We start from the raw sequence: 14,554 nt of genomic DNA, 5'->3' as shown, positions 1-14,554 counted from the left end.
GTGTGTTCCGTATGATTCTCACAATAAACAGCGACTGTTTCCCCAAACAGAATTAACCGGTTGGGCTTTGTTGCGGAGGCGTAATGTGTTTCCCGTGAGGTACGGGCTGAATTCTTATATATAAAGTCTCTGCATCCTGCCCACACAGTGTATTTGTGTGTTCCGTATGATTCTCACAATAAACAGCGACTGTTTCCCCAAACAGAATTAACCGGTTGGGCTTTGTTGCGGAGGCGTAATGTGTTTCCCGTGAGGTACGGGCTGAATTCTTATATATAAAGTCTCTGCATCCTGCCCACACAGTGTATTTGTGTGTTCCGTATGATTCTCACAATAAACAGCGACTGTTTCCCCAAACAGAATTAACCGGTTGGGCTTTTTTGCGGAGGCGTAATGTGTTTCCCGTGAGGTAAGGACTGAATTCTTATATATAAAGTCTCTGCAGTCCGCCCATACACTGTATATGTGTGTTCCGTATGGTTCTCACAATAAACAGCGACTGTTTCCCCAAACAGCATTAACCGGTTGGCCTCTGTAGCGGAAACGTAATGTTTCCTGTGAGATATAATCTGAATCTGTTTATTTAATTTAAACGAATATTCAGACTCCAAACGCGATAAAATCACATATGGCGAGGCTCCCAGAGCCATCACGGAATAAAATAAGGTCATAAATCCTGTGATACTCGACCCATAGAATCACTGTGCTGGCGAAGGCCAGGAGAAATTTGGCAATCTGACAGTGGCAACTAAATAACATTCGAATCCGACTGTAAAATAGCCAGGTGACGCTATTCTTCTTGGGCCCAATTATGCTTACAACTGTAGCTAGTCTGGAAACAATTTCTGCTGTCTGTCTTCAGAGCTCAAAGCGTTAGAAAAGTAGCTATATTTAAACTAACATTTAAGGCTTTCTCTGTAACTTCTCAACTTACAAAGAGAGAAGCGCAGAAGCAGTATCGATTCCTTTGTTTCGGAGCTAAGAGAAAGATTGTACTAACGGATCAGCTCGCGAGATCTCTGTGGTACTACTGGTGATAACGGTGATATTTTTCCTAAATCCAGTCTACAAACTGATCTCTCTAAGTGCTACAGAAACTTCTAGAGATAAGAGAATACCATGGAACTAGAATAAATTTCTACCAACTTGTCAGAATTGAATTTTAGCCATTGAGGTTACCTCAGCGCAACCCATATGCATTTTATCCTGACGGAAGAGTAGATACTTCTCCGTAGAAACTGGACCACGAATCAGTGAGGGAACTTTTCGTGTATAAAGGAGTAACATCAGTTGAGAGAACAGAATTCTGTTAATGAAAGATATCATATAAGATAAACATATCAATACGGAAGACCTACAAATTTAATGGATGGATATCGTTAATATGGATCGTCAAGAAATGTGGGAGGACGGAGCGCGTTGGTGCGGCGGTAAATATTTAGACCAGAAATCTCGAAGTGATCGGTATAAATTTCAGCCAACTACCATGATTGAAGTTTTTCGCTGCGTTCCTCAGTTCCTGCAGGCAAATGCCTAGATAATGTCTAGACTAGGCAAGGATCGTTGCCTTCCAAATCCTTTCCACTTCTTTATTCACCAGTCATTCTATGATTCGACGTTATTCAGTATACAAAAAAACTATCGTGTATATTCTGTGAATATAAAATTGTGGATATGTGAAATGTACTATACAGCATATAAAGGAGATAGTTTACGATCGACTATTTTTGCGTGATATTCGTGGGATACTGCCTAGATGCGTCATTCGATAACATGTAGTGGTGGAAAAGAATAGGAAAATCACTAGGACAAGTTAATAGCGCTAGAGCTTGTATACCAAATAGTGAGACCATCTGCTGAATTTCCAACGGGTGATACAATAGCTTTATTTTTTATAATTTATTTAACTACATTGTAAGTATATCTACATACAGACGGATGAAACGATGATTGATGAAAGAGGAACTGGAAAATATATAAGAATTCAGTCCGTACGTCACAGGAAACACATTACGTCTCCGCTACAGAGCCCAGCCGGTTAATGTTGTTTAGGAAAACAGTCGCTGTTTATTGTGAGAAGCATACGGAACACATAAATACACTGGGTGTGCAGAATGTAGACTTTATATATAAGAAATCAGTCCGTACCTCACAGGAAACACATTGCATCTCCGCTACAGAGACCAACCGGTTAATGCTGTTTAGGGAAACAGTCGATGTTTATTGCGAGACTCTTAAGGAACACAGCCTAAATACTACACAGGCAAGATATAGATTTCTTTAATGTTAAAATAGGTGGTACACATACAAACCACTTTGCTTTAGAGGAATAATTTTCATTATATCCATAGATATTTAAGATTCAAGTTTTGCTTTGCTACTAGTACACGCAAGAGTCGGAGTGGCTCAGTAGGAATAAAGACGGGCTACCGACTGCATGGACGGGGTTCGATTCTTGGTAGGGACAATATTTTTCTCTTCTCTGTTGAGTCCACACCGGCACTGGGGCCCATCCAATAGATACCGGGGGGCCATATCCCCCGGGGCATGAAGGTGACCACTCAATTCCATCTAGTTCCAAGCTCAATAATGCTGGAGATACAGCCTTCATTCCCAAATGTCTTCTTGGCACGGCCCTTAATTAATTAAGCATAGGAACAATTTTACCTTCATTTTTTACCTTTCCTGTTATGTGCATTTCACCGTTATAAGTAATGGACAATTCACAGCGTGTTTAATTTTAAAACAAATTTCTTGCACACGTGTCATTATACAAAATGGTGTACTGAATTAATCTGGCTCAGGATAGCGATCACATTCGGAAGTTTATGGGTATGGTAACTGACGTTCGTTTTCTATAAGAATTGTGATATTTTAGGATAATAACTTGCACGAAAGTAACACAACAAGCCATCGGATATTCTTGAAATATTTATATTTCGATATATATTAGACCGCTTTTGTAGCTGCAACATATGTGTTGGAGGGTTTAGAGAAAATCAAAGTGTTTCTCGAAGAACTTGTTGTTACCATAGCAACATCCCAATTCACTATGGCAAATCACGGTTCCCCTGTCACGCATCAGGACTGTAGTGACTCCCATCTCATTATGCTGGTGACTAAAGCGTGTGATATTTCTACGGTTTACTTTCCGACGCTGTATCTAGAATACAGTGTCGAATTGTGGGATGACTGATGAACTGCGAAGGATCTGGAAGGCAGTGGTCGTGGCCTAACTGAGGTACTTTACCTGAAACTGCTGTTGAAAACGCTTAATAACGTCAGAGATGTGAAAGAAGAAACCCCAGTCAAGAGTACCTCGGGTCACGGAACAAAGAATGGTAGAGCTGGCGAGGACCAGCAGCAATTTACCCGACCCGACGTTCCAACAAAAATTCAAACCGAGAACGTCCTGAGTTAATGTCAGGAGTGGTACAGCTAAGCCAGCCCACTTGGTAGGAGTTCTTTACGGAGGGAATGTAATGGCTGGTGTTTCAGTAGGATGCCTCCGTAAATACGTGTATCTCTGGGGACTATTCTTGACAGCTCTAAACTTTCGGCTAGAGCAGTCCCAGAACGGGTTGGAAACAGTCTCTTGCGTACGAAGTGGGCTTCTCAGTGTTGAGTTCAGCTCAAGCATGTTACATTTGAAGTTTATTTTCTTCTGGGATGTGATGCTGAGTAGCCCGGTGCTTCGCCGACGTCTAGCAGTAAAGTACTGCCTCTGTCTTCAGGGCCGAAGAGTCAACTACTTCCACTTTGCACCCTCTACCGTATGTCCTACAATCCCTGCTACTCTCCACGTCCATCTGTACTTCACATTGGTCACTTGCGCAACAAGTTTCCACCATAACCCAACTCTCAGCTTTTGTAAATATGGCCCCTTCAGGGCAACAGCAATAGCCTTGCTGTTGGTTCTTTCTGGGCACCTATATCTGAACCATGTTCTCTTCCTTCCTCTCGGTCCTCTTGCTGGTTGTTCGCTCGACTTCCTCTTCACTATTCTGCCTGATTCTTGCTGGTTGTTCGCTCGACTTACTCTTCAATGTTCTGCCTGATTCTTGCCGGTTGATCGCTCGACTTACTCTTCACTATTCTGACTTATTCTTGCTGGTTGTTCGCTCAACTTACTCTTCAATGTTCTGCCTGCTTCTTGCTGGTTGTTCGCTCGACTTACTCCTCAATGTTCTGCCTGCTTCTTGCTGGTTCCTCACTCGACTTACTCCTCAATGTTCTGCCTGCTCCTTGCTTTTTGTTTTCCCTTGGGTTCACCTTCAGCATCTGCAAATGGGGGCAGTGCACTCCTCCAAAACCTCGGTGAGCTTCTACCGCACTATACGCCGTCACATCCCACTGTCGTGCTCATCGCCAAACCCATACACCTTATTCGTCGAGACTATTTTGCACCCGGTGCAATCAGTGTCATTACAACTTAAACATCGAATTACAGCTTCAATTTAACCGATCATTTCGTGTGACATTTTTCAAAATCAATCAACGAGACACTAATAATTCACACCAATGAGTCTCATTACCTGAAAAGTAGACAATCCACAGCTCTCGTAACCATCGGACAAGAATCGGTCCTGGTCTGCAAATAAAATGCCTGTAAAAGTGCTCGAACTATAGACCCCAGCCATAGAATCCTACCACAAACGTATCAACCTAAGAATATTAAGTAACGGTATGGGGCAGAAGCTCGCTTGACAAGCTGACAGTCGCTCAGGTACACAAGAAACACGTCGCATGAAGAAGCATATTCATTACCATGTTCACAAGAGCCCGCAAATGATCTCTACAATGAGCCAGATGAATCCAATCCACAGTCTCACATCCTGTTTAATAAAACATCAACATACCGTGAGGTTTGAGGCTTTCGTGGCAGTGGCTTCGTTCTGGGATCGCTTAGGGAAGTTTCGGAAGAACGTACTGCTTCAATGTTCAAGGTGAAAATGTAAACATAGTAAGAAAGCAGCAAGCAAGAATAGAATGAACTGCCTGTTTGCTTTCTTGATCGGTTTGCTCTTCCAACATGAAGCTAGAGGCAATATATTCTTCCGAAACCACCGTAAACTTCTCCCAGACTGCACGGCATTCACATACAAAAATTCGGTGCTCTCGTGTTAACATTATCCTACGTTCTAAGCCTGATCTTCAAGGGATGTCATTCCGTCATGGTTTCCGACCGAAATCTCTGCACGCCTAAACTTAGGTAGCTAGAAGCTCCATGTTCTTTAACCCCAGCCTGTTCATTTACTTTGGACCTCCTGGGAACTCCCTAGACTTGCATTCAGAAGGTTCTCTCTTTGAATCTCGGCAGAAACAACGAATATTCCGTACGTGACTTTTCCGTGGTTTTCGTCAGTTCAACTACGGAAATGCCGCCATAGTACCTTCACTTAGGCCACGAGCGCCAATCATTCTACCATTCGGCAATACATAGTATAACGACAGACAGCGTCGTTAAATGAACAACCTGGTTTCCAAGATCTCACTGCGATGAGTATGAAGAGTGTGGCTGTTATTTTTGTAGAGCCGTGTAGTTCGGAGAGGGTCCGACGTTTCGGAGGAGCATATCGTGTCCATCTTCATGGTCGAAGAACATCCAAGGAAGGTACAGGCTCATCATGCGACCTGCTTCTGCTAGTTTCTTGGTTGGCTTGCTCTTCGACCCTGAAGAAGGATGCTATATTCTCCTCCGAAACGTCGGGCTCTCTCCGGAATACAACATGACGTTACAACTGCTGCATTTGATTCAGTTACCCACTCCATATGATATCTGTGTGCATGTGGGTCCCACATACTCGCGACACTTACAGTCCCATGTCCGTGGACTGCGCCGGGTCCGGCTCCGGCTGTGGCTGCTGGTGTTGGCGTCGCAGCCTCCAGAACGCGTGCCGGGCCGCGACGAGCCTCGCCAATCCGTACCGCGCCGTGACGAACCGGGCCGGGCCGGCAGGAGAACACCTCGCTCAGGCAGGGCACAACCGGCACGCAACCGGCTTACTCCAGGACTGAGGGGCGCGCTGACTCTCCACTGACTCTCCGCGCACGCCCAACCGGCCACTCCCACCCTGGCGGCACGTTGCGAAACCTCACGTGGTCCCTGAATGCAGGGGCGGGCAGCCCTGGTAACCAATTTGAAAGAGCACATCCTGCACCTAGGTGTGCCCACGCCTTTTCCAAGAGGTAAACCAGTTAGTTTTCCAAAGGGGCTGCCAGTTTTCCGAAGAGAACAGACAGTTTTCCAAAAAAAGGGCAACCAGTTTTCCGAAAAGGGGCAGACAGTTTTCCAAAAGGAAACAGCCAGTTTTCCAAAAGGGGACAGTTTTCCAAAGGGAGCAACCAATTCTCCAAAGGGGCTGCCAGTTTTCCGAAAAGGGGCAGCCATTCTCCAAAAGGGAGCAAAATTTCCAAAGGGGAACCCGACGATCCAAAAGGAGTCACTTTTCCGAAGGGGCCACATAGAAATTTTCTGAGAAACTTATGTTCAGGCCGTTGGTCACAACAGACTATCCTGGAGAGAAGAATTTTTCTTATATAATTCTAATCATTTTGTTATCAATATTTCGTATATTTCCTTTGTTTTCCAATTTTGATTACTTTCTACAAGTCCATGGGGAAATATGCCTGGCTTACCACCTTCTCGTTCGGGGGCCCCAAGCTCTCTACACTTTAGTAAAATTTCTTCTTACCATACATTTACCCTACACACACGATATATGCAATAGGGGCGCCAAATTTGTAGTGGTACTATCCGCTACCCTTACTGCATTTTCCTTCTAGGGGTTGCAAAGGGTTGCTCACTTCTCGTGAGATGTTTCGGTTGCTTTATTGCACTTCTAGTCGCACGGAACAGTACGAATGAAAATACAAGATACAGTTAACTGGGTCTTCTTCGGGACGGTGATACACGAAGAATGGCAAGAGAAGAGTTGTCCTAATCCAGCGGTTTCCGAAACCTTCATAAGGTCATCCCCCTCAGATTATCAAAGATTTCATCTTCGCCCTTCTTCTTAAATATGTGTCTACGTAAAGAAAAGAATTATCGGTCAATTTTTAGAATCAACATATTTTAATTTCATATAAATTAATACAAGTTTAAAAATATTATTGCACGCAACCACTCTCTGACATTTTGAAAATTTTTACTATGTCCCGCGCTTCCCACGGGAGTGGGAGGCACACTTTCCTAAAAAAAGCCCCCATTTGTATGTTTATTTACTTATGTTTAATTTAACAACATTTTCCATAGCTCAAATGATATAGCGCCGAATGACACGACTATAAGTGAATAACAAACTGGAAATAATGTGGAAGGAAGTAGTTGTGGCCTACTTTAAGGCACTATCCCCGAATTTGGCTGGAGGAACTCGTAGATCTCACGTATAAATTCGGTGAGTACGGACAACCGAGATACGAATTGAGACCTCTTGAATACGAAACAAAATGCTGAGTACAAGGCCGTGACTTTCGGTAAGGAAATTCCTCTCGTTAGGATGTCTCTGGGACACTCTGTATACAGACACTTTCCTTTCCAACTAGTGCCGAAGTAAAGAAAATGCGGATCTATACATCCACTCCCCCATACGCCTTAATGGTGTAGTGCTTAATTAGTTAAGCACGGGGACAATTTTACCGTTACCTTTTTTTCATTGGCACTAGAGCTCCAGTGGGCCTAGGCCTACCTGCATGAACATCTCCGTTCACTTCGGTTTTCTAGATCAAAGACATTCGGTAGGACTCCTTGGGCGGGTGATCAGCTCGTCGCAAGGCCTCTACCTGTACACAAACACCGAAAAACGCACACACACAAACTAAACATCCATGCCCTGAATGGGATTCGAACCCACGATCCCGGTTTCCAAGCGAGCGAAGACAGTACATGCCTTAGACCGCTCGGCTAACCGTTACCTTTTACCTTTCTGAAATCTTTACATATTCTTTTTCACTGTGAAAGGAACATTGCTTTTCTTCCTTTTCTATCTCTCAGTTTTTAACTCTTCGCTTTTGCCACCGAAAGCCAAATCTTATTTCAATCGAAATATAAGGAGCATTTCCGATCCCTTAATGTTGTTTCTAACTTCATTTTTATTACACCAGGGAGCACTCATGCTCCTAGGAGCGTCAGCCGGGCTGGAATGTGTTGCCATAGAAACAAACAACAGGATGTACGAATGATCGATTACTTGAGCCAAGACACACGATTTCCAGACATGTAGGACCCCGCGACACTTGTCACTGACATGAGACACCATCATAACTTTACCACGAAACAACTGAATAACACATCGCGATGTTTAAAACGAAATTCTCAAAACATGCAATTGCGTCGTTAGCAAAAAACTGCATGAAGTTGTCTTGGGGAGCTCGCAGCTGCTCGACCAATCGAGAAATTCTCAGCATTTTATGGTACCCCGAAAGTACACTACCACGCTCATAACAGCTCGTCATCGATGTTATCCTTAGCCACATGAATCCAATTAACTCCCTCACACATGAATGCTTGAGTAGACATCGTAAGTCTTTTAAGCATAATGGTTAATATATATACCTCCTGTTCGAACATCTGTAACTCTACACCTTGTCCACATGGTGCATTTATGTTCATCATGCGTTTCTCAATACAAGCAGCTACTATTTTCCTAAGTCGCGTTAACAAATTTGTATAAGAAATGTTACATATAATTGGTGCAGTCTATAAAAGAGCATTTCAGTATTGGCTGCCAACAGCCCGCAAACAAATGTTGATAACAGCGGTATCTCTTTTGTTTTTTCTGAAATACTGTTGTGTAGACGGCATACAGTGCTTTATGAAAGGTTAGTTTAATGTTGGTTTTTAAATGTTCATTTTTGAATGGGGAGTAGATTCTAATAAATGTTCTGAAGGCCTTGGCTTCAATCGTTTCTATATGCAGTCTTCATGTAATTCTCTTACCGAAGATTGCACCCAAATATTTTACAAGATCAGCGAAGAGTTATTCCGTCCATTTAATGTAATATAAGTCTATAACTCGGCTTATACAGAGTTAATCCACATAATATAATGAGTCTGTACCTCACAGGAAACACATTACGTCCCCGCTACAGAGCCCAACTGGTTAACGCTGTTTATTGTGAGAACCATACGGAACACATAAATACACTGTGTGGGCAGAATGCGGAGACTTTATATGTAAGAATTCAGTCCGTACCTCACAGGAAACACATTACGTCTCCGCTACAGAGCCCAACAGGTTAATGCTGTTTGGAGAAAGAGTCACTGTTTATTGTGAGAACCATATGGAACACACAAATACACTGTGTGGGCAGAATGCAGAGACTTTATATATAAGAATTCAGTCCGTACCTCACAGGAAACACATTACGTCTCCGCTACAGAGCCCAACAGGTTAATGCTGTTTGGAGAAAGAGTCACTGTTTATTGTGAGAACCATATGGAACACACAAATACACTGTGTGGGCAGAATGCAGAGACTTTATATATAAGAATTCAGTCCGTACCTCACAGGAAACACATTACGTCTCCGCTACAGAGACCAACCGGTTAATTCTGTTTGGGGAAACAGTCGCTGTTTATTGTGAGAACCATACGGAACATATAAATACACTGTGTGGGCAGAATGCAGTTTTTGTACGTCAAAGCGTGCGGTATAATATGCTAACAACTCTACTTTAAAGTGATAATTTCCTTTAAATACAATTGCTTTTATGGGTACTGTGTTCACAAAGAATTTCTTATCTCTGGAGACCAATAATTTTCCCTCCCACAATTTTCTGTCTAAAGCCTCGAATCCATGTTCAGCTCCCAGATGAGCGCGCCAACATTTCTCCCATCCAATACGCCAGTTATAGAGACGATAACCACGAGACACAGAATTGGACGTCGTGGTAATAATGCTTGCCAGCCTTGGAACTTGACGTACCACAAAAACAGCCGTGTCAGGCTCCGTAACGCCAAGCTCCCACTGCTAAAGGGCTCTATCGCGCACATGATACAAACCAGGGGGATGGTATAACGGTAATACTCCGGGCTCGTATTCGCGAGGTGCTAGGTTTGAATCTCAACAGACACATCAACTAACTTTACGTGATTCGTTAGTTTTTTCAGTCCATTCAGTCAAATGCTAGGATAGTACCTGGACTCTGTCACTACCAAGTCAAAATAAATTATATCAAATTTATTTAAGTCTGGCTACTGAGAGAATCGTAAAGTAAGTCCCTCCCCAACAGCATCTGTAACATGGAGGAAAGGGGTAACTGCGAAGACCACGACACAAATGGAGGAACATACTGTGTTATTATACGACGCTTATAATAGAGTCAGATGTTACGTTCGGAGATGAAAGATGAATTAAAAAAGATTTAAAAGGAAGTGGTTATGGCCTAATCTAGGCACATTCCTGGAAACATCGAGGTAAATCACGAAAAGCCTTGGTCAGTACAGCTGTTGTAACGATCAGGATTCAAACCGAGGACCTTCCAAAAAACAGTCTACATCGTTACTGCCGGATCCACATCTTCAACTTGGATAATAATGTAATTCATCTTGGAGAAATAGGATGAATGGATTCATCTGGCTCAGGATATGGATTAGAAGCCAGAATTTGTGAATACGGTAACAGACCTTCTGTTTCCTGGTACAAATCCGACAGCAGAATTCTGCTTGCTGCCTACGTCATCACTCATCGACACTATGAACTATGCCCCTCTGAAACGTCGACAAACTACTAAACTCAAATCTCAGGAGAACTGTTCTGCAATATTTTTTTGGAAAAAACCCGGGGGTAGAACTAATATCCTAGGCATTAATCTGACTCAGCTATCCGGGCTATTTTAATGTTATAAATATTTAAAGAAATTTAATATAAGCGTGCGGACAGATACAGGCGATTTTCGGACGAACGGACCTGACTTTAAGACATGCTGTACCGTGACAATTCCCACTTGCAGCCACAGTTTCCACAGATAACCCTCACATTGACCCACTTTTGCACGCAACAGCCCATAAGAGACACTTCTAAAACTCACGATTCCATCGACTATGCAATGCCAAGACTGTATTACCGACTGAAGCACAGGTACCTCTTACTGCCCCTTAATATTATCCTCTGGTCCTGTTCTTAAATAGTACACATAATCAACATTCCTGAATCAAAAACACACAAGTGGATCACTCACTAATGGAGCTGAGCCCTTCTTGAGAAGCGGCCAATTGTGCAGCGTTTTATGGAACCCGAACGTTCATTACAAGAGCCCTCCACTGGTCCCTATCCTGAGCCAGATCAATCCAATACATACCATCCCAATCCATCTCTCTAAGAACCATTTTATATTGTCCGCCAAATTACATCTTGGTCTTCCCAGTGGTCTCTTTTCTTCTGGCTTTCCCACCAATATCCTATAAGCATTCCTCTTCTCCCCCATTCATGCTACATGTCCTGCCCAGCTCATCCTCCTTGACTTGATCATTCTAATTATACTTGGAGGAGAGTACAAGTTACAAATAGATAATCATAAACCATAGAAACGACAAATTCCGGGTGTAAAGCATGACACTGTAATTCGAGTAATGAAGACACTTACTCAGGCAACTGCAAGACTTCTGACTCCCAAACCATTTCCACACTAGACTGAGTGTTGCTAGACTGCTAGATGCCGTGACAGTAGCGTGTTACAGACGGAATGACGGCTCTCATATGTGTAATATGCAGTCACTACCTTGATTAGTCACTTAGATTAAAAAAAATCATGTCCCATGGACAGATATTAATCAAATTGCAGCGCAAAATGCATTAATTAGTCAAGTTCTTCCTCGTTGACAAACCCGGAGCGCCACTCGTCTCTTGGGTGACATTTCTATCCGCCACAAATCACACCATGTCCGGTATAAAATTCAGCGAGGAATCCAGAAACACGCTTTAACTGCATTACAATCTTTCATTCAGCTTCATAAAAAGAACGCACTTTCGTTACTGTATTACGCCACATAATGATCAAACCGGCTCACGGATATTTGTATTCTAACCGGCACTGCCGAAGAGACCGGCTCCTTATTAATCAATTAGTATGACATTTCGGTCAATAGATGACATCGAATGTGACATACTAATAGCTGGTGGAAGGAACGGGCTTTCACATGATATACACCCCTTGATATTTGAATGTCACTTTAGGGGAGTATTATAGATTTACTTTCTATGAAACTATCCTTACCACCATCAGCTTTGACACTTCTAAAAGGCAGTTCTGTAGCGAGACTTGATGCTGAAGGGATTAAACTCGATACGTTATCGAAACTGGAAATAGGCTTCGAAATATGAAATCTTATTTTGTGGTACATATTTATCATCGATTCGCTAGAGCACGTTGCTTCCATCTTCAGGGTAGAAAGTATCTTCTAAGCTTCAATTGATGCAGAATTGCTTACACGACTTCGCATATCAAAACATACACGGATCTTCATCGTCTCGTCAGTGGAAACTTGAAATCTAATTCAACTCGTGAGTGGGCTTCTGAGTTTGTCTGAGACTGTTTTCAAACACTAAGGATTGCTCTGTGCTAATGCTGGAACTGTTTTAGGTGACAGCACAATATAAAAGCCTACTTTATTTTCGGTGTTTGGGAGTTTTTTAATGTCTCCATCTTCACAGTGAAGTGACTATCCCAGGGTACCGAACAGACTGGTCTAAATGTATTGCTCGTATTCGGGATGTACACAGTTCGAATCTTGGTAGTGAAACGTGAAAAGGTCTTGGAGACCGACATTTGGTTTTGGGTAGGACGTACCAAATTAAAGAGACTATCACAAATATATCAAATGAATATGTATATATTAAATAACAAATACAAATACAACCTAAGTACCTGGAGGTAATAAGCCTCCAAGAATCACAATCGTACCGACCAGAAAAGGTGAATTGACTGCACAGTTCAGGGTCCCACAACAGAATGGATCACTCGCGTTGGACCTCAGCAGACGGGAATCAGGAAGTGGAACATTGGAAGGGGTAAGTAGTAAGAAAGGGGGTGGGGGACGCCCTCTGACGTAACGTAGACCCGGCGTTACAGTAGGGTCACCGGTCGTCCTGATTGTTTCTCTCGGTTTTCCTCAGTACCTCTAGACAAATTCCGGAATTGCACATTGATTAGGCAACAACCGTTTCCTTCAAAATCCGTTTCTGTTCATCAGTCACCTATCATACTACCATTTTGCGCTGTTTAATGTAGCTACTGACAGCATCGTCAAATAACCAACGGGGCAATTTATATTAGTGCAGAGTTCGGACCCCGCGTTAAGAATAGATTTATTTCTTGGCTATGAGGTTCTCACAGAGGTCGTTATGGAGATATAACGCTGTGTAATCTGGTGAAAACCGACGTTTCGGAGGAACACACAGTTTGCGCCTTCAGAGTCTGTTTGCTACACGCCTGTTTCTTGTTTGGGTTCGTCGATCCTGAAGATGGAAGCGGTATATTCCTCCTCCGAAACGTCGGTTGATTTTCACTGGACAATACGGCGTTATATCCCATAAGATAGAGCTCTTCAGATGATCCATTTCTTCGGGGAATAAAAAGGTTGGAAGTCACGGAGATCTCTACGGAAGACCAAGGTCGATAAAAAAGATGGCGACAGGAAAGAAAGGAGGGGGGATTAGTAAAGGAAAATTATCCCTAGCAAAGAGAACTGGATTACATCTCAAGCGGCGGGGTTGCCCCCCCCCCCTCCCAGGCTTCCCTTCAATTTCTGTTGGCTATCGCTCGACATCGAAAAGGTGGACATGTACAAATGTAGACAAAGACAGCGGGGCAGTATTTTCACCCTGCAGATGGAAATAGTAATGATCTCCGAAAATTAAAAATGCAAGGGATTGTGGAAGAGGAAAGGCGTGAGGAAGAGAATATGGACATAAATGAGAAAGAGAAAAGGAAAACTTAAAAGAAAACAAGATAAGGCGAATAACCTAGGAATAGACGAATATGGAATAAGAAAAAATGAAAATAAATAGTAGAAAGGGGCAGGATGGTGAAGAGTGAAAAGAAAAAAAATATGAAGAAGGATTACACGAGGAAGTGGGTAGGGGGTGAGCGAGGAAGAGGCAGCTCCATGCAAAGCGCTGCACAAGTGTGCCGTGTGCAGCCACATGGACGGGTTCTCAGATCACCGAGACGTTCCGGGCCGCAGTCGTCGCGCTTCACACGAATAACCACAGAAGCTCAACTGAGAATTCTGAGAACCGCTTTCTTAGCGATTTCGTTTATTTAATGACGGTTTTATAATTGCAGAGCTTTGCGGGTTGCATACTTAAGACTTTTATTTCAGTCAACACAACAATTTGTACAAATTTTACAGATGACAAATTTACATCAAGGTCGTATATCGGAGGCACATGTTTCGACTCCTAATGGGTCGACATCAAGAAATGATTTGTTAATTATTAAACTTACACCTAATAGCGATCCGCGGTAGCGCAGTTGGTTGAGACACTATGCTACAAGCCGGATGGTCGCGGGTTCGATTCACGATGAGGTCATTCTATTTTCCAATTGACTT

General features: G+C 42.9%; 1 protein-coding gene across 9 annotated transcripts in view; it reads right to left on the bottom strand.

Moving 5' to 3' along the window:
• LOC111866994 (potassium/sodium hyperpolarization-activated cyclic nucleotide-gated channel 2) overlaps window positions 1-14,554 on the bottom strand; it is a 319,261-nt gene that overhangs the window by 231,385 nt on the left and 73,322 nt on the right. The window lies entirely within an intron of this gene.

The sequence above is a fragment of the Cryptotermes secundus genome, unplaced genomic scaffold (assembly GCF_002891405.2).
Source record: "Cryptotermes secundus unplaced genomic scaffold, Csec_1.0 scaffold1383, whole genome shotgun sequence".
Lineage (NCBI taxonomy): Eukaryota > Metazoa > Arthropoda > Insecta > Blattodea > Kalotermitidae > Cryptotermes > Cryptotermes secundus.
Note: the sequence above shows the minus strand (reverse complement) of the source record. Positions and strands in the feature narration are given on the sequence as shown.